The following is a 26,596-nucleotide window of genomic DNA, read 5'->3' as shown; positions in this document are numbered from 1 at the left end:
CTGTATTCATGTCCATGATAAACGAAGTTCTGCACGAATTTCTATACAAAGGGGTGGTGGTGTACCTTGATGATGTCTTAATTTACTCGGACACAGAGGAAGAACATATTCAAATGGTACAAAAGGTCCTGGCCACCTTGCTGAATAACAAACTGCCCATCAAACTGTCCAAATGTGAATTCCATAAAACCGAACTCACTTACCTCGGGTATTGTATCTCCCAAGAAGGTCTGAAAATGGATCCAGCCAAAATACAGGCGATCCAGGACTGGCAGAAACCCACCACCCGTAAAGAACTACAATCCTTCCTGGGTTTTGCCAACTTCTATAGAGACTTCATAGCAAATTTCGCCCAAATCACGCTCCCTTTAACAGACTTGCTGAAAACCAAAGATAAAGGGGACCAAGCTAAAAAACCCTCTGCCAAACTGCAATGGACCCCCGATTGCCAAACGGCCTTCGATTGTCTAAAAAAGCAATTTGTAACAGAACCCATCCTCTCCCACCCCAACGAACAATCCCCTTTCATAGTACAGGTTGACGCCAGCGATACGGCGATAGGGGGGGTTTTACTGCAGAAGGGGGAGGATGGTAGGCTGCGGCCGTGTGCTTTCTTGTCTAGAAAATTTTCGGAGGCGGAAAGGAATTGGAATGTGTGGGAGAAGGAGGCCTTTGCAGTAAAAGCGGCCCTTACTAACTGGAGACATTGGCTGGAGGGGGCGCGATACCCTTTCGAGGTCTGGACGGATCATAAAAATCTGGAGGCCCTCCGAAGCCCACGCAGACTGAATGCCAAGCAATTGCGATGGGCGGAATTCTTTTCCAAATTCAACTTCACTCTAAATTATCTCCCGGGCAAGACTAACTTTTTGGCAGACGCCCTATCGCGCATGCCCCAACATAAGAGCAAACGGGAGGAGACTGTCGACACTGTCTTCTCGCCTACGCAACTTGGGGGCGTGGTGACTACTCGCAGCCGTGCCAAGCAGCCCCTCCCGGCCAACCAAGAGTGGAAATCGAAACTCAAAACTGAGGTAGAGAAGGAGGGGGATAGGGCTCCGCGAAGCAAACTGACCCAATCCCCACAAGGGGATTGGTTAGCCGGGAGCAAGTTTTATGTCCCAGACAGCCTCCGACTGGAAGTTTTGCAGCGCTGTCATGATGCTCCCACTGCTGGACATTATGGGTATCTGAAAACTTTGCACCTAATCCAAAGACAATTCTGGTGGCCGGGCATGCGCAAAGACATTTCCCAATACGTTAGTTCCTGTCCTATTTGCCTCAGCGCCAAAACCAGAAAAGGAAAGCCTCCGGGTCTCCTGCAACCATTGGAAACGCCAAACAGACCCTGGGAAATAATATCTATGGACTTTATCACTGATCTACCTATCTCAAAAGGACATAATTGCATTTTAGTGGTGGTAGATCTGTTCTCCAAACAAGCTCATTTTATCCCCTGTACTACTATACCCTCCGCTCGAAAACTAGCAGATTTGTTTCTAAAACACATCGTAAAATTACATTCTTTTCCGTCCAAGGTGATTTCGGATCGCGGCGGACAGTTCGTTGCCAACTTCTGGCGGGAGCTTTTGAAAATGTTGAATATTGAACAAGGCATCAGTTCAAGCCACCACCCACAAACCGACGGGCAATCCGAAAAAACAAACCAAATATTAGAACAGTTTCTTCGTTGCTACATTAATTTTCAACAAGATAATTGGGTGGACCTTCTCCCTCTGGCTGAGTTCTCATATAACAACAGTGTACACGCTTCAACGGGGGAGGCCCCCTTCAAAATTGTCTACGGGACTCACTTCAATCCCTTCCCGTTGGATGCCCCCCCTTTCCATTCCTCTAAATTGCCAGATGTATCTTCGTGGTGGGGGGAGGCGGCGCAGCAATGGACTCTTATTAAGAAGCACCTTGACAAAGCCAAACTGGATTACAAAAAATACGCAGACCGCCATCGTGCGGCCGAATGGGAATTACAACCCGGAGATCATGTGTATATTTCCACAAAAAATCTAAAACTTGCTCAGACCAGCCGCAAACTCGCTCTGAAATTCCTAGGACCTTTTCCTGTGCGCAAGATAATAAATAAAGTGACTGTTGCTGTAACTTTGCCCAAGAACCTGCGCCATGTGCATGACACGTTCCATGTCAGTCTTCTAAAGAAAGCTCCCACCGACAACAAATGGCACGTCAAAGCTCCACCCATTCCAACTTTGATTGACGACCAAATACACTATGAGGTACAGCAAATCCTGGACTCTAAACTCAAACGAAATCAGCTTTTTTACCTCATTAGATGGAAGGACTTTGATTCTGGTTACGATGAATGGGTGAACTCTGCACATGTTCATGCTCCTAGACTAACCAAAGCTTTTCATACTCGCTACCCATATAAGCCAGGGGGGGATCTATTTTAAGGGGGGCAGAATGTCAGGTCCAGTGTATATCTAAACTGTACTGACTCCATTTTCTAATGCTTCTAGTGTTTGAGTGTTCTCTTCCCAGGTGCACCAGTTCCCAGGCAGCATTCCCACCGGAGGAGACTGTTTTGTCTAACACCGTTCCACCAAGCATTGGCCTTGAGGGAGAGCAGCTTCCCAGGACTGAGAGATGTTGTTTTGAGAACTGTGGGGGGAGGCTGATCCTGATGGGTATTATTACTCTGTATCTTATGCTTGCTCTTCATTGGTAACAATGATCATGTACCATCCTGATTCTCCTATTCAGGACAGTGGACTATAATGGACCTTTTCTGCAGTAAAGTTTCCTTTTCCAAACAATGGACTTGTGTTTGCTTCTAAAGGGAACCCTGTAGTGAGTGCCTTATTTAGCCACAGTCTGACACCTATATACAGTAAACCACATGTACACTTGATGACATAAATCACACAGCCATGAAAATGCCCCCAGTGGCACAAAAGAGCTACACCTGAGGAAAAGAAGGTGTAGCCCATAGGGTCCCATTGTCCGGGAAGAATCTTGACTGTCCTCCCATGGGCCAGCCCTGCCCCCTGCCGAGAAAGCACATTGGAATAGGACTAAGGTGGGGACCAATCCAGGATTGACCTAGTGGTGGGTGAGACCTCCCCCTCCCTGGCCAATTCCCACTGCCACCACCCTTCAAAACACCTGGCCATGCCGGCCATGGCCAGGTAAGTGGGGGGGGGGCGGAGGCTCTGCCGGTCTGTGCCTGGGTGTCGGAACTTTGAGCATGAGGCAGGAGAGCCAGCGGTGATGGTGGGTGTGTCTGACTGCACAGGGGATAACTTTGTGGAATTTTGGTTGAGCATTGCAGTCACACAAGGATGACCTGGTAGAGTCTGCAGTATCAGATGGTGCACCCCATCCCACTATCACTTCTTCCCTTAGGTCACCTAAGTGAAGAGCCCTAGCACAGGACCAGTCAAGAAACTGTTGCCAGGTGAGGCAGGGCGGGAGCATATGTACCTTGGGGGATCTCCTCCACCTGGCTGCCACACCAGAGCCTGCCAAAGCTCCACCCCTCCTCACAGCTGGGGCTTGCTGTTGAGGGGCTTGGCAGGGTGGCAGCGGTCTATGTTGGTGTTGCTGCAGTTGACAGTGGCTGCCAGGGTATTTGGGGTTCCGGCCTCAACCCCATCTGGGACTACAGTGACTGCACAGGAAAGCCTCATAACCCTGGCCTTACTCACTGACAGGCCTACTCTGCCAAGAAACAGCACCCTTACCGAGGAGGGTCACCTGACAGCCGCTCACATGCAGCACTATTGAGGTTCTCGTCGAGGGCTGTTGCCACACCTGGAGTCCATTCCAGAGCCCTACACGGCTGCAAATGGCATGGCAAGAGCCTTATAGGTTGGATATTCATGTGTTTGTTTCCATTGCAGGCATGTCACCATCCGTCAGGAAAAGAGAGGGGCATGGCTCTGGCTGTGGTGGCTCAGCTGAGACAACATCCCCTGTTGGCACTCTCTGTAGAGCTTGTCTAGATGGTGGCTGCCCTGCTGCCTCGCCTCCGAGTGGGCATGGCGCTGAACCACTTGGGCAGGGAGGGGGTACTTGCTGGGCCTCTGAATGTCCAACACAGCCCCCTCCGGGGGTGCAAGTCTGGCACAAGGCTGCATGCTGCCACGAACATGTGCTGTGCAATAAAGGTTGAACCACAAGCTGTGTCCTTCCCCGTCTGTTATCGCTAACGTGCCTCATGGCCTCATTCCATGCCATTTGCCAAGGGCCAGCAGAAGAGTGGGTGGCCGGGGCTAGGGGGCAGGAGATGGGAGGGAATGGGGTCTGCTGTCATGAACCCTGGCCCCATCAGCAAAGAAATGAGCAGGGTGGTAGGCGGTTGCCACATCCTGGGTGGGAGGTCCAGCAACCTCGGGGAGGGGTGCTCCCTTTGCAGCTGAAGCAAAACAGCCCCATGAATCAGTCACTCCCCATGGTGGGCCCGACCCCAGATGCCTGGGGCCACCCCAGTGGTAATCCCCACACCCATCATCCTGTGGAGCCCTGCCTAGCATCCACACCTGCAGGACACCAGCCAGGCATCCGGATAAACAAGGCATGGTGGTTGGGAGGCGCAGGGGGTGTGCCAGGCTGTGAGTGGCCCTCCCCTTGTCTGGCGCTGCCTACTGCAATCAGCACCTGGGACCTCTAGCATTACCCAGCTGGAGCGTTGGAGCCACTCCTAGGCTGCCGGCTCCACCATGCCCGTGGTGGAGGCCATAGGCTCCTCCCACAGGGGCAGCAATGGACCGCCCTGATTGCCTTGAGTGCCTGAAACTAGGGCAACCGAGGCCTCCCTGGCATGCGGCCTCCATGTGCTCCCCTCACCCAGGGCAGATGGCCCGGGTGGCCACCCTTGGTGGCGAGACGGCCTCCCTTCACTGGCAGGTATCACGTGCACCCCATTTCAGGGGAACATGCCAGGTGGAGTGGGTGTCCAAAGCCAGCCTAAGTACCATGCCAAGAAGACCCTTGCCTGTTCCATGTGTAGCCTCCGCATCCTGCGCCCACCCCACCTCGCAAGGGACGCACTGATATTGTGGGATTGGGCATGTGCCCATGATGTCAGGTTATGGATGATGGGATATGGCAGACAGATCTTGGGATCATCACAGCAAGACACAGGTCCTTGGCTAAATGGCCTTCCATCTGAAATCTGATCCTTTCCATATGCACAGGTCCATAGCTTTACTTGGAAGCAAGGATGCATCCGAGCAGTACAACTTCTCTGAAAGGATTAAAGGCCTGGGGAATGGTTTTGTTGTTTACTGTTGGGTTGCCTGTTGCATTCTTGTGTTTGTTCTGTAATAAAATCCATTTTGTTAACAGTTCAAAGGTGTGGCCTGTCACTTGGGGGCAGTGGCAGGCACCCAGGATGGCCTGCCCATGCCCTCTACATGCATGGGTCAAGGGAAGTGGTGCATGGAGGGGCATTCCAGGCACCCCAGGATGCCTTGGGGGTGTGAAGGGTGGGCGCCTGGCAAAGCTGGCCCCCGCCTGCCCAGACATGGCCCTCAGTGTGCGGCATTCCACAGGTGCTCCTTTACCCTTTCTTGCACAGCTCAGTGATGCTCCTGTTGCTCATCGGGAGCATCAGGGGAGAGACCGCCAGCGGCTGCCAGCCAGGGGTCCTTGGCTGGGCCCTCTGTGGCTGGCAGGGGGAGCTGCTGCCACACGGCAATATTCTGCAGAATGACACAGGCAGCCACGAGCTTGGCAACGGTGAATGGATGCATGGCCAGATGGCCCCCCATGTGATGGAGGCATCTGAAGCGCATCTTCAGCTTCCTGAAAGTGTGCTCAATCACCATCCTTGTGTGCTGGTGGGCTTGGTTGTAGTTGGCTCAGTCTGTGGGTTCATCTGTGGGGTATGGCGCCAGGAGGTGGGGCATCAATGGATAGCTGTGGTCATCTGCAATGGGGGCAGTGTTAGGGTCTCCCCTCTAGCCCCTCTCCCCTAAGTTTCCCCCTCTAACTACTGACCTAGAAGCCATCCTCTCCCATCGGGCCAAGATGACAGGAGCCTGTTAAGTCCAGAGGTGACAAAGATCTGTGTGTCGTGAACGCTTCCCGGGAACTTAGCAACAAGGTCCGTGAAATTCCCCTGGTGGTCACATGCCGCCTGGACATTGATACTGTAGAACCGGAGCCAGTTCCTGTAGACCTGTGGTTCCTCTCTTGGCGCACAGATGGCCACGTGCATGCAGTCAACTGCACCAATCACATTGGGGAAGCCCGCAAAGGCAGAGAAGCCTGCCCGGATGGGTGCCAATTCTGCCTACAAGGTTGGACAGTGGACATGCTTACAGATTCGACCAACTATGGTGTCCAGGAAGGTGTGCAGGCAGCGGCTGGCGGATGACTGCAAGACCTCCAAGACCTCGGCCATCACTCCCTGGAAGGAGCCAGTAGCCAGGTAGCAGAGGAAAAGCAGAACTCTCTGGAGGACAGGGATGCCCCAAGGTGGGACAGCTTGCCCCTGCAGAACTGTCAGACTCTGGATGATAGATTACAGCAGACAGATCCCTGGTTCATTGTAACCAGACACTAGTTCTTGATTAAATTACTTTTATTCAGAAATCAGTTCTTTCCATAATCAGATCCAAAGGTCTACTTAAGAGCAAGGTAAGCACCTAAGCAGTTCTTGCAGCAAGTTGACCAGAATGGCTACACAGGAAAATTACATCTCTCTTCTACCCTCCGTTCCATCCCCCCTCCCAATTTCCAAACAATTTAGGGTTGTTTGATCTGTGTGAGAACATTATGCATATTTGGGTTATCAAGCTACACAGAGAGCAGACATATCACAAGCAGGAAGAACACTTCAAACTGGTAGACACCCGGCCACCTGGGAACGGGTGAGAACTTATTGGAATGTTAGCAACAAGAATACTTCCAGGCATACAAAATGGAGTTACCCCTGACAGAATAAAGCATATACTTGACAGAAAAATCATTGGCGTGAATGAATGGGTACAGTCAGACATGACAAGAACGGGCGTGAGCTCCTCGCACAGAGCCTGTCCAGGTGAAAGCAGTCCCGGCATGCCATGTCATCCAGAAGCAGAGATGGGACCCTGGCACGGAACCAGCAGCGGCGTCTGAGCCGGTGGTGAATGAGGGCTGCTTGGGCATACAAGGCCGGCAGGAGGTGGCTGACATGGATGGCTGGGAGGCACAGTGGCAATGATGGGCACCAGGCGGGGATGACTGGAGTTCTGTCTGAGAGAAGTGCAGGATTAGCGATGGCATTGTCTGGTCACGCCCCACCCCCACAGGCTGTGAACAGCAGGCCTACCGGTCCCAGCAGTGCGTGGTAGATGGCGACCAGGTGCAGGTTCCCTCCCTGTTGCACAGCCTGGCCTAGCCACCCTTCCCCATCCTGGACCCCCAGTGCCCTCCTCCATCTTGCCACGGGAGTGGGTTGGCACGTGACCAGGTGGCTGATTCCCACAACTTATCTCAGGGACTGTACATTCCAGCGGGCACTGCCCCCATGTATGCTGAGAGCACTAGAAGTGGTGGGAGCCAGCGCCAGGTGAACTGGACGGACGCTGAGAAGGTGTTGCTGTTCGGACTTGTGGTGGACAAGGCGGAGGTTGCCCTGAGCACAAACAGGGGCGCCTTGTCCCGGTCTCAGTGACGGGCATTCAGGCAGATGGCGGCTGAAAGAGTCTCGGCCATGGGCAACGCTCCCCACTCAGTTCACTCAGCAATGAAGCGCTGGAATGATTCTTTTGGGCCCGCGCACAAACGGGTGCACCTCCCAATGTCTCAGGGGGTTCCTTACTAGCGAGCCCTCAATGAGGGGCTCCCTGGCTCAGAGGTGGTCATGCGGTCATTCCAGTGGCAATGGTGGGCAGCCTGGGCATCGAGGTCCTGCCCTATTAGTATGTGTGGGTTCAGGAGGGCAGAGGGGAAGGGGCTGTTAGGAGCACAGCGCATGTGTAACGGGGCCTCTCTCACGGACAGGCATGGCCTCTGAGGGTCCACACCCTGGCAATGTGGAGGCGGAGCCAGCAGGATCTGCTCCCCTCCTGGCAGAGTGGGTCCCAGGATCAGGCGGCCCTCCCCCTTACTCAGCGGGACCCTGATGTCAGAGATGAGGAGCCTCAACTGTCTGGGGCCCCGGATCCGGAGCCCGGTATGTGCCTGCAACCCAGTTGCCAGAGGGGGTGGGGACATCCATGGCCATGGGCCTCGACCTCCAATATGAGGCCCCTCTTACCACCAGCCAGCCTGAGGAAGGTGGACTGCACCTGTGGATGGGATGGATGCACCTGGCCTTGCTCGGCGATGTGCAGTGGCCCATGTTTGACCTCTGCTCATCCCTCCCCGAACCCTATTCCCACCCACATCTCTCTCTGGCAGGGTCCATGTGCCTGGAGATAGGCGGGGATGTGATCGCCCAGCTGCACAAGCGGCCACCCTCCAGGCGGTTCTCTGCGGCCAGAGCGGCTCTCCTGCAGTCGCTGGGCTTCCCTGTGTGGGAGGAAACTGAGGGCAACCCAGGGACACCGGTGGTTCAGGACACCACTTGAGGAGCCTTCTCAAGCCTCAATGGCCCCCCCTCCTGCTCCCCCACCCCAGTGTGCAGTGGGCCCTGTCCGGGAAAGACTGGCCTCTCCCTCCAAGGAGGAGGAGGCCCCTGCCCTGCCTAGCGACTTCCCCCAACACTGGCGGCAATGTGGGCGGCAATCAAGAGAGAGCGTGTAGAGGTACATGGCACATGGGAAGAGGAAAACAACCATGGTCAGGAGTTCATGGCCGCGATGTTGGAGGTGGGAGAGGGGTTCTCGCCTCTCAGGCCCGTACTGAGGCCCTGCTTGAACTGGTCACTGCCATCCTCGACCCACCGGCCCCGCCTGCCCCATCTGCCCCAGAGGTGCCCCTCCCTCAGGGTCAGCCCCCTACAAGGGGCTGGGCCCATGGACGCCCAAGGAGGTCAGGGCACCGGGTGCGCCGGTGAGTCCCGCTGCCACCTGCCAGTGGTCAGGGGGTGTGGACCTGTACAGGCAGGGGCATGGCTATTGGTGTTATTTAGTTCCTGGACGCAATGGGCCACGATTGCGGGGTGGGATGGGACTGGCCACGGATGCCGTGCTCCCTCTGCCTCCTTCCATAAGACTGCATGCCCTTGACAGATTGTATCCTGCCGTGGCCCCACCCACACCTACCTCTCCCAAGAGGCCAAAACACTGGCCTGGCACATCCTTCATGACCATCTGGGGGCTCCGGATAGCAGGATGTCGGGAGGTGGGGGGTGAGAGGAGTGGGCCATCCAGATGGATATGGTCCTCTGCGGGAAGTGCGCTGGGAACCCGGCACTGGTGGTGGAGGCTGAATGTGTGGCCTCGCCTCTGGACTTGGGGGAGCTCTATCCCAACAGAACACCAGAGCTGCGCCAAAGCCAAGCCATGCTGGACGCCACCATCTGGGATGAGGACCGTCTCCTCCGGAGCATGGAGGACTACATGGGACTGGACTGGAGTAAGCTGGGGGGGGCCATGTACTTGGGCCAGGGTGCTCGGGACACTTCCCCCCCCTTTGCCCCTGTGCCTTGCCATTGCCACTGTGCTGGCGACTATGGCCACCACACCACCCTCCCCCTCCTCACTGCCCCCCATGGGTACTGGGATGGGGACTGGGATGAGCGGTGCTGTGAGGCCGTCAACTGTGTCCACAGCATTGTGACCAAGGGGCGCACGGTGCAGTGGGGTGAGTGCAGGGGGGTGAGGCACTCTGGGGTGGGATGGCTGGTCACCGGCTCACTGGGAATGGGACCATCTCTCACTCCATGTGGCTGCCCACCCAAATGGCTGGCCACGGACCGGGACCACTCTGTCCCACATGGGACTACAGGGGGGTGGCATGCTATTGGGGGCATCATGGTTCCAGACAGCCAGGCCCTGCTGGGGGACTGGCATCCTTATTTCAAGCCCTCCACAGTGCCTCCCTGTCCACCAGAGGACACCAGCAGCGACGAGGAGCTTGGCCTCACGACCTGGTCACCACAGCCAGAGCTGGATGAGTGGGAGAGGCAGCTGCTTCTGGGCATGCCCTTGAAATGGCATCGGATGGCCCAGAGGGTGAGCAAGGGGGCCTGCGAAGCAGAGCCCGAGCCATCGATGGGCCCCTGGCTGCCTGTCCTACTGGACTGGCCCTCTCCTACCGTGCCTCTCCATTACCCCTCACTGCCCTAACCCCCTACACACCTCCCTGTCCTAACTCTCCCTGATTGGTGGGACAATACAATAAAGACTGGTTTCTGGGCAACAAGTGTCTGTGTTTATTGCCTGGGGGTGGGGGTGGGGCCAGGGCTGGGGCCACTGGGTCAGCATGTTGGTGGCTGGCTCTGGCTAACCCTCCACCAAGGCACCACTTGGTGAATGAGCCCTGCTGCCGGGAATGGCTGCTGCCCAGTTCAAGGCTCCCTGGGTTCCTCGAGGCAGGGTTCCTGACAGTCCCATGCCAACATCTCTGAATGTGGTCACCAGGTACTTGGCACTGCATTGAGCAAGCAGGGGAGCGGCTCCCCAGACCATGCCCACCCCTCTCCTTCCCGATCGTGAGCTCCGCCCAAAGCACGGGCCGGGGCAGTCTGCCGGCATGGGCGCGGTCTGCCTGTTGCTCTGGGGGCTGCCCCGGATCACAAGCTGCCCACTGGCTGCATGTTTCCTGGCCCCTCCCCCAGCAGTCTGCCAGGAAGGGCATCCTTTGGCTGTGACCCGCAGCGCCTGTGCCCCCGTCCCACCCACAACACTTTCTGGCTCTTCCACTTTGCATCTCTACACTACTGCCGCCACTGCATGTGCACTTTGCTGGCACGGGATCCAGCCCAGCGGTGCCACAGTTCCGCCTGTGCTACCACGCCGGCATTGTGGCCAGACATATGATTGCAGAGTTAGTCAGCCCTGGTTACCAATTCTCCTTCCTGAAATAATTTTAATTTAGTTAAAGTTTCATTTATAAAATGAGTTTGATTGGTGTTGGGTGCATATAGAGAAGCTATTGTGATAAAAAGTGATTCTAATTTCCCTTTGAATCTAGTATGATGATAACAGCTGTCCCAACCTTTCTTTTGCTTTTCTGGTTCTTTGACAATTTTCAAAGCATGTTCAGGCATCCCCAGCCTGGGGTCCTTCTTCTCCTGGTATAGGGGTGGTGCTTGCTAGTCTTGTACATTTTTAGTCACAGATTCCATAGCCAGGACCAATGTCAATGCCAAATCAAATGTCAAGATGGATTCAAACAGTAGTCTTCTCTGGATTTTCTCATTCACTCCACATACTAACCGATCCCTAAACATCTGTGTCAATGTTGCATAATAACTGCAATTTTTAGAGAGCTTCCTCAGTTCAGCCATGAATTCCCTTATGGACTCCCTAGACTTTCTGGATTGTGAAATTAAATTTAAAGTGTTCCTCTATTTCACTAGGAGCAGGATTAAAGTGGTTCTTCAACAAATTTACTAACTCTCCAAAAGTTTTATCACTGGGTTTTTCAGGTAGTGACAAATTTCTCATTAAACTGTAAGTGAAAGGACCCACACTGCTGAGCAGAATTGCTTCCTTTTTATCCTCATTTGTTACATTATTTGCAGGGGAAAATGTATGGTAATTTCACAGTAGTCCTCCCAAGTTTGTTGCCACAGAACAAATTGTGACACAATCCCCACAGTGGCAGCCATTTTCTCCTACCTTGAGGAATGACTTACAACATCAACCAAAAAATAGAGAAACACACCCTTCTGAGGCTGGTTGTTTGCCATGATGGGGCTTCAGTTTATCCTCATTGCCATATGTTGGATCTTGAACATCATGACATACCAGCTTTGTATACAATGAACATGTTTTTATTCAGCTCTCACTCTGGCCTCTCAGTCAAGCTTCAGTAGCCACCAATTTGCTATACAATCCCTGAAGGGCCAAGACTAAAGAACAAACAAAGCAGAAAGGGGTGTATAAACCCCTCCCTGTGAAGGCTGTCCACCATCCTGTTTTAAATGTTGTTTTTAATTAACATGAATTTTTAATTGTATTTTAATTGTATTTTTAATATGTTGTTATCTGCCATGAGCCTGCTCACGGGGAGGGTGGAATACAAATTTTAAATAAATAAATAAATAAATAAATAAATAAATAAATAAATAAATAAAAAATTGCCCCCTCGAGGCTACTTGTACACATTACAACAGGTTCACATACAGATGTTCATATAGAGCACCAAAGTTGACATGACAGAGCTTTGTAGATCTCAGTCTTTTAAAGCAAATTACACCTGCAAATGGAGTTGGATCCTAACTAAAGTTTCCATAGGTATAAAGAGTACCGTTTTCCCCCCTCCCATGGCAGCCTGAAATGCCCCTGTCAGGATCTGTATCCATTGTGACTCCATATTGTATTCAGATGCTTTCTCATGCTGTAAGTTTCCAGTGCCTTTCTGTCCGCAGGTTGCAGACAACCAGCTGCATTCCCAGGGAAACGGGGAGGCACCTTATCTCCTAGTCTAAACAGCGTCCTTGGAGGAAGTTCTCCCTCGCACTCCCAGGCTTCAACTGTAGCGGGACAATGGGGGGCGGATTCTGAGGGACTGTGTGATATACTGCTTTTGGTATCTATCAAGTCATTCTCAACAAAGCTTCCCTGTCAGCCAGAAGCTTTGATGCCTTTGGATTAGTTATGGACACTTGTACTATGAATGTAATCTTTCAATAAAGAACCTTTTGATTCAAGACCTTGGATTTCTTGTAGCAAGGGGTTGGGAGATGACTTCAGAGTAACTTGAATTCCATAAACTGACATTTTGTTGAGAATCCTATCTACTCTCCCTAACCCCCACATGGGAAGGATGGATCCCGGAGATAATCCGAAAGAACCTCCTGTGCCTGGTTCGTTTGAAGAAGCGGTCTCACTTGGAGGAGTTTCTTGGAGCACCCTTGGAGCCCATCCACAAAGCAGTATTGGACGAGGCATCCAGCCGGTGATCTCAGTACCTACTTCTCGGCAGTGGGGACCTCGGCACAGAGAGACAGGAGTGCCGGTTGGGTGCCATGTTTTCACACCCGTCTGGAGTCAGGGGGCAAGAAACGAGCCAGGCCGGCTCGGGGTGGGAGGCAGGGTCTGCCTCTGCGACGACCACTGCGCGGGTCAGTGCGGTGCCCCAGTATTGGTGGGATGAAGAGGCCGGTTGCCTCGTGGAGTATCAGGGGCCGATGGAGGAATCGCCTTTTTGGCCTACTCCCCAGGGAGAGCAGCTGAGCTGGGACAGTGCTGATATGGGGACCTGGGGAGTTGACGCTGGCCAACCTGCCGGGGACTGGTGGAGTATGCTGTCGGAGCAAGTTCATGTAATGCAGTATGAGTTGTTCGAGGTGACGGGGTTCACCAAGGGCTGGACTGCGAGTGCCTCAGGAACGGCCCAGCCTTTAACCATGACGGAGATTCCAGATCACGCTTCCACCTCATTGACGTCCAGCTATCAAGAGGTCGGGGAGCAGCCACCTCTGGATACACTCCTGGCATCGACCCCGGATACTGAAGGCATTGGATTTGAAGAAGGAGGGGTGGAAAAGGCTGTGAGGAGGCAACAAGCATGGGAAGAGGGTCTATGCCGTGAGACAGAGAAGCAAGCAGCAGAGGTGGCCAGGAAAGAAGACACAATGCGCTATGCAGACTTGGAGGCGCATGTGAAGGCCATGAGGGGAGACTTGGAGCACGCAGCCTATCTAATGAGACTGATGGTACAAGAAGCGGTATGGTCTCCAGCGCAACCCGAACAAGTGCCTCAAGGTCCGCTCACTACGGCTCAGCCAGTGTTGGCAACCCCGGGGGTCACCACAACTGTAGCACCAGCAGTGCCCCTGCCCGTTGCCGCTCCAGCACCAATTGTGCCACCTCCAAGTCTTCATCCTGTGGCTGTCCCACCCACCCCACTCCGGCCCATCTCCCCGTGCCCGCTCCAATGCAAGTCCCCACGGCCCCAGCTCCAACAGTTCTGGCCGCGCAGGTGCCCCTAGCGTTGGTCATTCACCCACCTCCAGCGCAGCCAGGTGGTGCGGGCCCACTAGTTCTGGTGATGCAGGGGCCCCAAGGACCACCACCCATCATCATCAGTTCATCAATGGAGCGGACCAGTAACCAGCCGTGGTATTACTGGATTAGAGAATCCAACCAATTGGAGTGGGACCCAAGAGGTACCAAAAGCACCCAGGTTTGGGAAACTACCCATCGCTATCTGATGAGTTGGGACTATGCTAAAGTCGCCCCGTGGACGGGGCAGCACGAGTCAAGCAATCATAGTTGGCAGCAATTACAAAGCCACACGTTAGCTGTGGATGCTGGGATTTCGGCAATAACGGGACTAGCGAAAGGAATCCTGGCTGGCATATCGGAGGAAGAGGAGAGTACCGGGCCACTGGAATGGGAGCGATTCGGCCTTGGCCCTGAGCGACCATTTCCTCTGAAGAATATATAGACACTACACAATTCCCAGCAGAGATGCCCCAGGAACCGCCGTATGAGGATGTCGATACTTCAGCACCGCACGTACAAAGATTGGAAGATAGGATTAGCGGCATGGAGGAGAGTCTGGCGCACGCAGTGCACTTGCTATTCGTACTGGTTGTAGAAGGACGAGGAGAGGATCCCCCGCGAGAAGTTGGGGAACGCCCTAGAATTTCGATCGGTCTTGGGGTAGCAGCTCTTCAGAGGGGCCCACCCAGATTTTGGCCAGCACAAGGTCAGGTTCCCCCTCAGGGCAAGCAACTGCAGCTCTTGCCGGAAGATGATCAGCAAGAACCAGTGATGCCACCGCCTGACCAACCTCAAGGTCCATCGGACGGAATACCAGAGGAGCAGCCTCAGGAGCCCCCACTAGATGATGGTCTTGCCCCACCAGTGCTCCCGGGAGACGACGGAGAGGAACGACTGCCAGAGCAACCTCCTCTCCAGCCGCAGGAGCCGCCGCCTCCCCCAGGAGAACAACCGCTCCAGCCCCAGGAGCTTCCCCCAGGACTCCCTCCGCCGCAAGATCAGCCGCCTCGTCAACCTATTCCACGGGGCCTAGTACCAAGGCAAGTACCGCAGGGTCCTCCGCCTCCGAGACACCAGGGCCTCCCGCCACCTCCGCGGGGTCCTCCGGCTTCGAGACAGCAGGGGCCCCCGCCACCGAGGCCACAGGGCCCTCCACCTCCAAGACAAGCAGGGGTACCCGCAACCACGACCTCAACAACCCCCAATACAACAGGTTCCGCGACAACCCAATGCACGGCCTGGACAAAGGCCAGCACCTCTACAGTACTACCCGTTACCATCACCAGTCGCTAGACCTCAAGAATTACCATACCAGTGATCACAGGAATGGGACAGCATTGAGAGATGAGATCCTTTGTGATTAGCTCTACAGCCAAGTACCCGCTGATTTTGGGTAGCAGGTGGTTGTGGGACCACAACCCAGACATTGATTGGCTGGCCGGGAGCATTACTTTTCGGCAAGACAACTGCAGGGATCACCGTTGGAATCAAAATTGGGGTACCAATCCTACCCTAATGGAACAAGCTCTCTTAACCCAGGAGGAAATCAACCAAATACCTAAAGAATACCGAGCCTATCTACAAGCGTTCACAGAAGAAGAAGCTAACACCTTACGTCCCCATAGGCGGACCGACTGTGCAGTAGAAATTCTTCCAGGAGCCACTTTACCCAAGGGCAGATTGTATCCAATGAGCCCTGTCGAAAGAGAGGAACTACGCAAATTTATTGACACCAATTTAGAAAGGGGATTTATTTGACCAGCCAATAGTCCTCATGCTGCCCCAGTACCATTTGTTAAGAAGAAGGATGGAGGATTACGATTATGTACCAATTTCAGAGGACTCAATGCAGTCTCCTCCACAAATGCTTATCCAATACCCCTCATCAGAGATCTACTCAACGTTGTGGCTCAAGGTAAGATCTTTATGAAATTGGACTTGAAAGATGCTTACTTCCACGTTCGCATAAGAGAGGGGGATGAATGGAAAACCGTGTTCAATACACCCTTAGGACAGTATGAATATTTAGTCATGCCTTTTGGCCTGGCTGGAGCCCCTTCAGTTTTCATGTCCATGATCAATGAAGTACTACATGAATTTTTATATAAAGGGGTGGTCGTTTATCTGGATGATATTTTAATTTACTCTGAGACAGAGGAAGATATTCAATTAGTACAATGAGTATTAACCACCCTCGTGTGCAATAAATTGCCCATCAAATTATCCAAATGTGAATTTCACAACTCTGAACTCAGTTATTTAGGATACTGCATTTCAAAAGATGGGCTAAAAATGGATCCAGGCAAAGTTAAAGCAGTGCAAGAATGGCAAACCCCCACAACTCATAAAGAACTACAATCCTTTCTGGGGTTTGCCAACTTCTATCGAGAGTTCATACAGAATTTTGCCCAAATCACTCTCCCCCTCACTGAACTACTTAAGACAAAAAACAAAGGGGAGCAAGCCAAAAAGCCATCCTCCAAGCTTTTATGGACACCTCAATGCCATTTGGCTTTTAACCTTTTAAAACAACAATTTATATCAGAGCCAGTACTACAACACCCCGATGAAAATTGCCCCTTCATTGTACAGGTAGACGCCAGCGACACGGCGATTGGGGGTGTGCTCCTACAAAAGGGGGAAGATAATAGCCTTAAACCGTGTGCCTATTTATCTCGCAAGTTCTCGGAATCAGAGAGAAATTGGAATGTCTGGGAAAAGGAAGCGTTTGCAGTAAAGGCAGCGCTCTCCTCTTGGAGGCATTGGCTTGAAGGGGCCCGTCATCCATTTGAAGTTTGGACGGATCACAAAAACCTGGAGGCCTTACGCAGCCCTAGGAGATTGAATGCAAAATAGTTACGGTGGGCAGAATACTTTTCCAAATTTAATTTCACTCTCAAATTTTTGCCGGGCAAAACAAATTTCCTAGCAGACGCTCTATCATGCATGCCCCAACTCAAAAGCAAGAGGGAGGAGACAGTGGACACAGTATTTTCGCCTACGCAATTAGGAGGTGTGGTCACAATGCGCAGCCGTGCAGCCCAACCTCCTCGCCCAGATCAGGGGTGGAGACAAACACTGAAAGACAAAGTGGGAAAGGAGGGGGAAAATGTGCCCAAAGAGAAACTAACGCAATCTGCACAAGGGGAATGGCTTTGGGGCGATCGTTTTTATGTACCTGCTAGTTTAAGAAAAGAAATTTTGCACCATTGTCACGACGCCCCAACTGCTGGCCATTATGGATATTTGAAAACTCTTCACCTTTTACAGAGACAATTCTGGTGGCCAGGCTTACGCAAAGATGTTTCCCAGTATGTGGCCTCCTGCCCAATTTGTCTCAGCGCCAAAACACGAAAAGGGAAACCTCCAGGACATTTACAACCCCTTGAAACCCCAAGCAGACCTTGGGAGATTATTTCGATAGACTTTATCACTGATCTTCCCCCCTCCAAGAATCACACATGTATACTGGTCGTAGTGGATTTATTTTCAAAACAAGCCCATTTCATTCCTTGTACCACTATACCTTCAGCTAAGAAATTAGCGGACATTTTTATGAAACATATTGTAAAACTACATTCTTTTCCATCAACCGTGGCGGACAGTTCGTTGCCAACTTCTGGCGGGAGCTCCTTCAACTTATGGGCGTGGAACAGGGTTTGGGCTCTGTCCATCACCCACAAACTGACGGGCAATCAGAAAAAACTAATCAAATCTTAGAACAATTCCTCAGATGCTATATTAATTTTCAACAAGATAATTGGACTGATCTTTTACCTTTGGCAGAATTTTCTTATAACAACAGTGTACATGCCTCTGCTGGAGAAACGCCCTTCAAAGTAGTTTATGGCTATGACTTTAAACCCTATCCTTTTGAAGCTCTTCCCCCTCCGACAACTTCCAAAGATGTTTCAGAATGGTGGGGGGAAGCCGCGCAACAATGGACTCAAATTCAGGCACATCTTGACAAAGCCAAACAGGATTACAAAAAATACGCCGATCTCCATCATGTGGCCGAATGGGAATTACATCCAGGAGATCTTGTTTACCTTTCAACAAAGAACTTAAGAGTAGCTCAAACAAGCCGCAAATTGGCTCTGAAATTCCTGGGACCTTTTCCTGTTCGCAAGGTGATCAACAAAGTTACTGTAGCACTTGACTTACCAAAGAATTTACGTCAAGTCCATCCTACATTTCACATCAGTTTGCTGAAAAAGGTTCCCCCTGCAAATCAATGGTGAACCACCTCTCCACCAATACCTACTTTGATTGATGATCAAATCCACTATGAAGTACAAGAAATTTTGGACTCTAAAATTAGACATAATAAATTGTTTTATCTCATTAGGTGGAAGGATTTTGACTCTGGGCATGATGAGTGGGTGGAGTCTATTCATATTCAAGCCCCTAAGTTGTTAAAAGCATTTCACACTCTATATCCTCTTAAACCTGGAGGAGGGACATTTTAGAGGGAGCAGAATGTCAGGTTCTGACTGTGTTCAAACCAAAGAAACTCCATTTTGATCCTGTCTGTATATTAAATGTTTCTTTGCAGGTGGCAAGCCTTCCACTGGAAGCTCACAGAGTGAAGAGGAATTTTATGTCTACATATATCTGCCTTTCAGACGCCCTTGGGAAACTTTCACTTTCTCACCCTCGGGCCAATTGTTTTGAGAACTGAGGTGGAGGATGGGGCCCACAGGGAACTGCTATTCTGTACCTTTGCTTTTGCCTGTCATTCGAAACAATTTCTAAGCTCAGCCCTGATCCATGGATCTGGGAGTGTGGACTTATATTGGTTGTCTATCTTCAGTAAAGCCTTTTGAAATCAATGAACTCTTGTCTCATTGCAAGGGGTAGTCTGGATTGCAACTTTTATTCAAGCCTCAGTCTGACACAGGCCTGCTCTGCAGGGTGGGTTTTTCCCATGGCTGGGCCTACCATCTATGCTTGAGAAACAGGTTTGTTTGCTTGATTTAATGTTTCCTGCCTTTAAAACCTGTGGGCCTGCCTCTGGCCTGTGCTTCCTTGGCCCTGCAGGCCTGCTCTGCAGGGTGGGCTTTTGTTTTTCCCATGGCTGGATCTACCATCTATGCTTGAGAAACAGGTTTGTTTGCTTGATTTGATGTTTCCTGCCTTTAAAACCTGTGGGCCTGGCTCTGGCCTGTTCTTCCTTGGCCCTACAGGCCTGCTCTGCAGGGTGGGCTTTTGTTTTTCCCATGGCTGGGTCTACCATCTATGCTTGAGAAACAGGTTTGTTTGCTTATTTTAATGTTTCCTGCCTTTAAAACCTGTGGGCCTGCCTCTGGCCTCTGCTTCCTTGGCCCTGCAGGCCTACTCTGCAGGGTGGGCTTTTGTTTTTCCCATGGCTGGGCCTACCATCTATGCTTGAGAAACAGGTTTGTTTGCTTGATTTGATGTTTCCTGCCTTTAAAACCTGTGGGCCTGGCTCTGGCCTGTGCTTCCTTGGCCCTGCAGGCCTGCTCTGCAGGGTGGGCTTTTGTTTTTCCCATGGCTGGGACTACCATCTATGCTTGAGAAACAGGTTTGTTTGCTTGATTTGATGTTTCCTGCCTTTAAAACCTGTGGGCCTGCCTCTGACCTGTGCTTCCTTGGCCCTGCAGGCCTGCTCTGCAGGGTGGGCTTTTGTTTTTCCCATGGCTGGGACTACCATCTATGCTTGACAAACAGGTTTGTTTGCTTGATTTGATGTTTCCTGCCTTTAAAACCTGTGGGCCTGCCTCTGACCTGTTCTTCCTTGGCCCTGCAGGCCTGCTCTGCACGGTGGGCTTTTGTTTTTCCCATGGCTGGGACTACCATCTATGCTTGACAAACAGGTTTGTTTGCTTGATTTAATGTTTCCTGCCTTTAAAACCTGTGGGCCTGCCTCTCACCTGTGCTTCCTTGGCCCTGCAGACCTGCTCTGCAGGGTGGGTTTTTGTTTTTCCCATGGCTGGGACTACCATTTATGCTTGAGAAACAGGTTTGTTTGCTTGATTTAATGTTTCCTGCCTTTAAAACCTGTGGGCCTGCCTCTGGCCTCTGCTTCCTTGGCCCTGCAGGCCTACTCTGCAGGGTGGGCTTTTGTTTTTCCCATGGCTGGGCCTACCATCTATGCTTGACAAACAGGTTTGTTTGCTTGATTTAATGTTTCCTGCCTTTAAAATCTGTGGGCCTGCCTCTGGCCTCTGCTTCCTTGGCCCTGCAGGCCTACTCTGCAGGGTGGGCTTTTGTTTTTCCCATGGCTGGGCCTACCATCTATGCTTGAGAAACAGGTTTGTTTGCTTGATTTGATGTTTCCTGCCTTTAAAACCTGTGGGCCTGGCTCTGACCTGTGCTTCCTTGGCCCTGCAGGCCTGCTCTGCAGGGTGGGTTTTTGTTTTTCCCATGGCTGGGACTACCATTTATGCTTGAGAAACAGGTTTGTTTGCTTGATTTAATGTTTCCTGCCTTTAAAACCTGTGGGCCTGCCTCTGGCCTGTGCTTCCTTGGCCCTGCAGGCCTGCTCTGCAGGGTGGGTTTTTGTTTTTCCCATGGCTGGGCCTACCATCTATGCTTGACAAACAGGTTTGTTTGCTTGTTTTAATGTTTCCTGCCTTTAAAACCTGTGGGCCTGGCTCTGGCCTGTGCTTCCTTGGCCCTGCAGGCCTGCTCTGCAGGGTGGGCTTTTGTTTTTCCCATGGCTGGGACTACCATCTATGCTTGACAAACAGGTTTGTTTGCTTGATTTAATGTTTCCTGCCTTTAAACCTGTGGGCCTGGCTCTGGCCTGTGCTTCCTTGGCCCTGCAGGCCTGCTCTGCATGGCGGGCTTTTGTTTTTCCCATGGCTGGGCCTTCCATTTCTGCTTGAAAAACATGTTTGTTTGCTTGAATTAATGTTTCCTGCCTTTAAAACGTGTGGCCTGGCTCCGCACAGTGGATTTGGCCCTGTGGGCCTGGCTACGCCAAATCCATTGCAGGGTAGGCCTCACTTTTCTTGGGGCTTGGATTAATGCTCCCTGTTTCATCTTCCAGGAAAAGCAGTGGAACGAAACTGTCCAGGATTTTGTTTACTGGGGGGGGGGGGGGAACTGCTTGCATGTCCCCTGATTTTTAACTCTCTGGTCTGGCTTCCCACAGTGGCTTTATGCCTGTCCACACCCAAAGCAGATCTGGGCCTTGACTTTTAGGGGTTGTGCAGCATGTGTGACTCTCTGTTAACTTTCCACCTTTCTTAACAGCATCGAGGAGGAGAGGAGGACCAGCGCACGACTGCCTGAACATCGCTGGACTGCAGGACTGGTGAGTGAATCTGTGGGTTTACATTTGTGTGGACTTAGGGGTGGGTTTTTGCTAGCTTGGGAGGGGGAGGCACATTTTCAGAACACCACATCCACACCCCACACAGACACACCACAGAAACATTTTTCCTGGTAAATAGTGTCTTAGATAGGTAGGCCAGCTTGTAGGCGTTCAGTGGCTAATTGCCCTCAACTTAATCGATAGGGAACCAAGCGTAGCTTGTTTAAAACAGTAAATAGGGATTCAGCAGGGCAAGTATTAGTGAGAGTTAGGGTATATTTGATTTCTAATTATATATATATAAATATATATATTGGTATAGCTGTTAATAGGCTTCCCGTTAGTGTCCCCATATAACTAGGGTTCCACTTCCCATCTCTGGCACCCGTGGTGGAGCCAGGCCGGCCCGGGCATACTAGTGTGAGTGTATAAGTGTTTCACCTGTTATTGGGGTGTAGGGCCAGCTCAGTTCTGGAGGAATTCAGCTGTTTGGCAGGCTCAGGATCCCCGACATAAATAGGGTCACTTAAAAAGACATTTGATTGTCCATCTCCAAGTTACAGAGCCACAAGAAGAACAGATTTAGAAGCGAGTAGATAGGTCTTGAAAACAAAGTCAACCTTTGTTTTCCCAATGTTTTCTGATTAGTTAGTGTAGATTTCGTGAGGGGAAAGTATGTCAGAGAGGAAAGCAGAGAGGGGCCCCAGGGGAAAGGTCAGGGAGAAATCTAGAAGGGAGGAAGGGAGGGAGAGGTGGACTGCTGCAGCAGCCCCCCCCCATCTGAGCGGAGGAGGGCCCCCCCTGCACTGCTGCCATTCACCAGCCTGGCTTCTGGTGACAGGAAGAGGGTTCGCAAGGCTTTCTTTCCTGAGGCAGCTGCTGGAGGGCCACCCCCAACCCAGGTGTCTCAGGCAGGGGCTGGCACTGGGCAGGGGCTTGCTGCTGAGGCTCCTCCTCCTCCAGTGGTTGCGAGCCAGCTGCTGGAGGAGGGGCAGCATGTGGTGTCTCCTGGGATGGACGTGGGGCATGTGACTTTTCCATCCCTCACGATCACCCCAGGAACCCAGAGGATGTTGGAAGAACTGCCCGTGAGACCCCCTGTGGGGTGGTCCACCCCAGTTTCCTCTGAGGCCAGCAGCAGGCCTCTCACGGCTGTGCAGGAGGAGAGGGTGCAGGAGGAAGAGGAAGAGACTGTGGTGGAAGAGCCCACATCTCTGCCCCTTCAGCCTCGTCCATCCCCACATGCCCATCCGAGAGTGGGACACAGTGTGTCCGGCCAAAGCACCTTGCAGGAGGTGTCTCAGGGTGGGCCTGTGAGTGCTTCTCCTGTGAAGCGTGGGGGGGGCCTTCACCTACGAACTCTGGAAGCACTTCCAGAGAACGGAGGACCCCCAAGTTGTCCAGTGCCTGCATTGTAGGCAGCGCGTCAGCCGTGGCGGAGATGTGAACCATCTCTCCACGTCTGGGATGAGGACCCACATGAAGAGGCACCACCAGGTGGTGCTTCTTTGGGAGGAGAGTTCGAGTGGCACCACATGGCTGCCAGCTAGCCAGAAGGAGGCAGGCTCCTCTGGTGCTCTCCCCACAAGGGTTCCTGTAGGGCAGGGACGCCAAGCCTCTCTGCCGGAGATGCTTGGTAAGCAGGGCCCTAGTGTGCCCAGAGAGAGCATCCAGAGGGCGAGCCGGTGCCTCACGCACCACATCGTCAATATGGTAGCTGTGGATGGGAGACCGTTCTCCATAGTGGAAGACTTCGGCTTCTCAGGGCTGCTCCGCGATTTCTTTCCCTGGTACGCCGTCCCTGCTTGCATGACATTGAGCAGATCGGTGTTGCCCTCATTTTACAGGGCTGCCAGGGACCATGTGAAGGCACAGCTGTCCCGGGTTGCCGGGAGAACTGTGCACTTCACATCCGACATCTGGACCTGCCCAAGTGTGCAGCAAGCGTACCTGTCGCTTACTGCTCACTGGTGGGAAACCGAGGAGGTTCTGGGTGGGGGGGAGGTGCCTGCAGCTAGCCAGGGAAGGATGGGAGACCACCAGGCCGGCTACTGCAAGGCCTTGCTTCATGCTGAGGTTCTCGACATGTCACACATGGCGGAGAACATCGCTGCCACCTTGAGGAGACAGTTGGAGGAGTGGATAGGCCAAGGACCCAGCAACATGGGATGCATGGTGACGGATGGTGGCAGCAACATGAGGGCAGCAGCAGATCTGGTGAGCCAAGAGCGCATTTACTGTGCAGCCCACAAGCTTCACCTAGTGGTGAGAGATGCACTTGGGGCGGGCTCCTCGAAGGAACCCCAGGATCCCCGGACTCATGAATTCCAGTTACTGCTCCAGAAATGTCAGAGGCTCACGAGTCACTTCTCACGCAGCGTGACAGCCACTCACAAACTGTGCCAGAAGCAGGTCAGGACAGGCGTGCTGGAGCATGCACTGTTCGCTGACATCAGCACTCGCCGGAACTTCACCTGTGCCATGCTTGAGCGCTTGGTGGAGCAGCAGGCCGCACTCCATGCGTGGCTCTCCGAGAGCCACGGCGCAAGTCAGGTGGATGAGTTCAGCCGTGAGGATTGGCTCACCATCACCCAGACAGTGGAGGTCCTGAAGCCCTTCAAGGACTTCACTGTGGCGGTCTCGTCAGACATGGCGAGCCTGGTTCTGGTCATTCCCCTGGTGCACACACTCCAGACGAATCTGGCCACCCTTGTAGACCCAGACGTACCTCATGCTGACATCGTTCCAGCGGTGCGCGCGCTGGTGAGAAGGCTGCAGCATGGCATAGTTGCCAGGCTAACTCCTCTCACTCAGAACGAGTCATACATGTTGGCGACCATGTGTGACCCGCGCATTAAGGGCACTTTCGCCGAGCGGGACGGGAACCTCACCCAAGCCAGAGACGCCCTCTGTACTTGGTGAAGCGCAGGCAGGCCAAGAGGGGACGGGAGGGGACGGGAGAGGGGCCCTGCTGTGCGAGTCCCTCTCATCCCCCTCTGAGCAGGCTCCCCCCGCGGCCACCACCAGAGTGCCGATGGAGATGGAGATGCTCCAGTGGGCCCTCGTCCCCTCTGGGATCGTGAGGAACGTGAGAGAGGATTCAGCGGAGGCAGTGGTCAGGGACTACCTTGCGGAGCCCTGCAAGTTGCTCTCCACCGATCCACTCAGCTACTGGTCCAAGAAGGAGTCAGTCTGGCCGGACCTCTCCCTCGAGGCGCAGCGGCTGCTCTCATGCCCTCTGACAAGTGTGGAGAGCGAGCGCATGTTTTCTCATGCGGGCGACATTGTCAGCCCACATCACACTCACCTTTTCCCATGGAGAGTCGAGCAGTTGACCTTCCTGAAGGTCAACTCTCGCCTCTTCGATTTCTCAGGACTGGACTTCCAGAGTGACTGAGGTCAGCCCAACTTGTGGCCTGCATCCTCTGCGAGTCCAATCCTTTGGAATTGCGCTCTACCCTGCATAAAAATCTGTAGATGCAGTTAAAACCGGCCAGTAGAAGGAGGGTGGTTAGGTACCAGTGGCAAAGGTAATCCACCCTGCAATTTGAATCCCCCCCCAAAAGGAATTTAAAACATCTCCCAGTACTGAGACAGACCCTGTGGGACCAAATTTATTCTGAAAAATAATGCCCCATAAACTTTGATTGCTGCTGGAGGGAGAAATAGGTTAAGATTGAGATTGCTTAGGTGGGGATTAGGGAATGGGATGCTGTTGTGCAGTGTATAAATGTTAAATGATGTTTGAATGTTTTAAATGTTTTTTTCAAAGTTGAAATGTTTAAAAAAAAAGTTGAAATGTTACTGTTGGGTTTGCTTGGGGGGTTGGGGGACAGTTGGGGGACAGTTGGGAATGGGCACCAGCTGACGATGATGTCTCACAGATGTTTCCAGGAAGGTGCTGAGGCTGGTGTGTGTGTGGGGGGGGGAACCTCTGCAACACTGCTCTGGAAATACCACTGTATGGTGCCCATGGCAGTGCCCGGTCCAGCTTTGTGTGGCTGAACTGAAAGCATAGCCGCAGGAAATGACATTGGTTCTGCTTGTCCTTGTTGCAATGGTTTCCCCCTATTAAGTTTGGTTATGGAGGGATGGGAGATGGGCTCACATGCAAAGAAATAAAGAGATTTTGAAAGGAAAAATGTCTCTGTGTGGTTTTTGTTATTCTGGAGGAGGTGTAGAGGGGTTAAGCGAATAAGTTGTTTTTCTCACTTGATGTGAAGTGAGTTTTGTTATTTTCTGACTAAGATAATGCTGTCATGCCTGTTGGTGTGCCCTGCTACTGTGTGACCCAAATCTGTTCAAGAAATAAAGTGTTTTTGACAGGAATTGTGTTTATGGAGATTCTCAGATCTGAAATGAGTTGTGTTACTTTTGTCTGGTAAAATGCTTTCCTGCCCTTTTGTGCCCTCACGCTATGTAACCCACATCTTTTCCATAAGTAAACTGTTTATAGAGGTTATTGTGTTTTGGGTGATTGTATGATATTGAGTTGTGTTATTTTTGTATAATGAGCTGCTATCATGCCCTTTTGTGCCCTACAGCAGTGTAAATCTAATCTGTGCAAGAATTAAAGTGTTTTTGAAAGGTCTTGTGGTTTTGGTGATGCTCTGATTTGAAGTTAGTTGATTGAAATCTATGTTGAAATCTTTGTCTAAGGCTTTTTTAATGCCCTTTTGTGCCCTCCTAGTGTGTAACCTAAAGCAGCTTCAAAAATTAAGTGTTTATAACAGTGAATTTTTTGGATGTGAAGTGAATTTGATTATATTGGATGTGAAGTGATTTGTGTTATCTGTTTGGGTGGGGCAGGGGCACTGCTAATGTGATGTGCCATGATGCTTTGACTAATTGTATTTTGAAAGTGAAAAAAATAATTTTTTTAAACTTGATTCATTGTGTAGTCATTTTTCATTCTTTGATGTGAGGTTGGTTGGTTCCCAGCATGGGGAACAATGGGGCAGGCTGGCCAGCCATTTCTGTAGGAGGTGGGGGTGTCAGGGGGAGGGTGTCTGTGTGTCAGGTGCTCTTTCACAGGGACAAGCTGGCACTCAGAAGTGTGCCCACCGTTGTGGCACCCATGGGCTGTGCAGAATTGCCCTGGGAAAGAGAGTTTAAAAGTTCCCAGCATAGGGAACAAAGGGGGAGGGCTGGCCAGCCTGTTCCTGGGGTTATGGGCGTGGGGCTGCTGGGGGTGGATTTGGGTTTGTGAGGGGCTAATGTGGGGATTTGGGTCTGTGTGTGGCTGCTGGGGGGGAATTGGGTATGTGTGGGGCTGTAGGGGGTG

The sequence above is a fragment of the Eublepharis macularius genome, chromosome 15 (genome assembly GCF_028583425.1).
Source record: "Eublepharis macularius isolate TG4126 chromosome 15, MPM_Emac_v1.0, whole genome shotgun sequence".
Classification (NCBI taxonomy): Eukaryota; Metazoa; Chordata; class Lepidosauria; order Squamata; family Eublepharidae; genus Eublepharis; species Eublepharis macularius.
The sequence above is the reverse complement of the archived record's forward strand: the minus strand, read 5'-3'. Positions refer to the sequence as shown.